The sequence below is a fragment of the Austrofundulus limnaeus genome, unplaced genomic scaffold (assembly GCF_001266775.1).
Source record: "Austrofundulus limnaeus strain Quisiro unplaced genomic scaffold, Austrofundulus_limnaeus-1.0 Scaffold10, whole genome shotgun sequence".
In the NCBI taxonomy this organism is placed as follows: domain Eukaryota; kingdom Metazoa; phylum Chordata; class Actinopteri; order Cyprinodontiformes; family Rivulidae; genus Austrofundulus; species Austrofundulus limnaeus.
In genome coordinates this window covers 2,832,607-2,835,015 of record NW_013952412.1, presented here as the reverse complement: position 1 = coordinate 2,835,015, position 2,409 = coordinate 2,832,607, and the positions used below count along the sequence as shown (strand labels likewise).

At 38.2% G+C, this 2,409-nt stretch overlaps 1 protein-coding gene across 2 annotated transcripts in view; it reads right to left on the bottom strand.

Moving 5' to 3' along the window:
* fam120b (family with sequence similarity 120 member B) overlaps positions 1-2,409 on the bottom strand; it is a 24,194-nt gene that overhangs the window by 2,899 nt on the left and 18,886 nt on the right. The window lies entirely within an intron of this gene.

The following is a 2,409-nucleotide window of genomic DNA, read 5'->3' as shown; positions in this document are numbered from 1 at the left end:
GACTTTATTCTTATTATTTATTTAGTTTCGTAATATTATGACTATTCTTTTAAAACACTGACTTTATTCTCATAATATAATTACTTTATTTTTCGTAATGCTATGATTTTATTTTCACAATTTAAACACAACAAATCTCTTAGCCTGGCATTAAAACGTCATCAAACCTTCCCAAAAAGCTTTTTGACAAATTAATTTCTTCAGAGCAGCAAATTTAATCAATTTTTGTTTGCTTTATCTACACAATCTCTAATTTTATATTYCCAAATCCAACAGATACAACGCAACTTCTATATTAATTTTAGGGTCCAATTGTTGCTTCTTGTGCCGACAGTGTTTAATTTCTRTAGAGTTACTGATCTACATCAGATTTTAATGTCTTGCTAGAAGTTACTCAGAGTCTGGGAATTGAGCCTACTTCAGTCAATAACTTGACTAACTTCTATATTTTTACCAGTCGTGATAAATCTGTTAACGCTCCACCCACTTCATACAAGTTTTAGTTCTTATCTTCAAGTGCACCAAGTCAGCTTCTAATCTAATATTTCTAACCTCCCCACAACACAGAAGAAACATATCAATAGAGAAATGCTTTTATGGTACTGTGTAACAAATAAACTTACACAATGAACCAGATGATTTTGTAAAGTTAATTAGAGGCGTTTGTTTGACTATGACTTATCAAAATGATTAACTGGCAGCAAAATCCTCCCCAAGCTTATGTGGCTTCCTTTTAAGTATATTCCAGCACAGCAGAAGTGCTTGTAACATGTTTTTCACTACAGCAAACAAAGCAGATGTGTGAGATTTTAAGCCAAATCGCAAATTACAGGAAATAAAACATCTAAGTCCAACTTTAGATTGCACCAAATGGGACCTGCTAAACAAAATCAGACCTCTTATACACAGCCTGAGTGGTTAAATTACCAAAAGCAGCACACACAGATGCCAAGGTTTAGTGAAAGAAACGTCAGTCAAACCACAAGCAGACAGATTTTTTTTGAACTGTTCATGGCTCTGATRACTTTTCTAAAAAGTAGCATTAAAGAAAAACTGGAGATTTTTCTGGGCGACAGCTGGATGTTGGTAAAGAGAATTAACATTAGGAGAACAGAAAGGAGGARAAAGGACTGCTCCTGTCTCATAAAGTGAATTCCTGACAAATGTGGATCAGTTTAAACATAAAGGAGTTTTTCCTTTACATTCTGAACAGAAATAAAACGTAGAGATGTGGGAGAGCAGCTATTCTGGATGCACCATTGGAGTGTAATTGCAAGGGCAGACAGGCAGAGGAGATATTCGCTGAGGAGACTAAACATCAGGCCTGATTCCAAACAAAAACCCAACCAGGCTCTCAGCGATACCACATAGCGCCACCACCACTCACGCACACACACACACACACCATTTCCCCACAGCTCTGGAGTAATGATCGGTGTCTGCATCCAACAGAAATGAAACACTGAGGTATAAGGAGCATCTATCATTCATCTGTAAAACCAGAGGCATCCTCGGGAGACCCACAGGGGTTGACTTGGGCAGAAAGCAGACAGTTCGGTGCAAATCTGAGACTCTGTGCCAACATGGCACGCAAAGAAACGACTGCTCAAGGTTCAAAACTCTCTAGGTTGAACAGACACCTCAGATTATCATTGTGCAGTTGAGTAAAACAAGTAAAACAAAGCTTAAATCCAGAAGAGTACAAGGAAAAAATAACCTCGAGGTGTATAAAAAGATAAACATTAATATTTATATACAAATGGATGGAATTGGGATGTATAGTATAACTCTCAGAATAGCATGAGAAAGAAACAAGAGCAAAGAAAATAAAAGAGATAAAAATAAAAGTAACAAGAGGGGAAGGGGTGCAGAAAGAGGGGAGGAACAGAAAAGGAGTCTGTAATCAGTTTCGTCTTGTTGTGTGTCCTAAAATAGAGCTCTCCCAGCCTATAAACAGAAACCTACTATTACTGCTGCACTGACAAAGCATGTCTCCACCAACGCACACACAGGCGTGTGTGAACACACACACACACACACACACACACACACACACACACAAGAATACAGCCACAAATACACATGGACCTCATTACAGCATGGCCTTCTGGGTAATGTGGTTCTGCGAGGAGCCCAAAGAACTACAACCAAAGATCAACTGTCAGATTAAGAAATGACTCCTCTCCGTGCAGTGTTGTCTTCAGGGTTTCCACTGACAGCCTCCTCACATCTTTGTGTAAGGAGCTGCTAACAAGAAGAGAAGAATTATGATCTTTCTTTTGTGGGTTTCATCTGGAATTTTCTGTTTTTACTTTTTTTATTGGAAAGTTAACTGAGAAGATACAAACAGGAAACCCAGGAATAGAAAAGTGGGTTTGACAACAAAGAGCCCCATCATTGCAAAAGGAC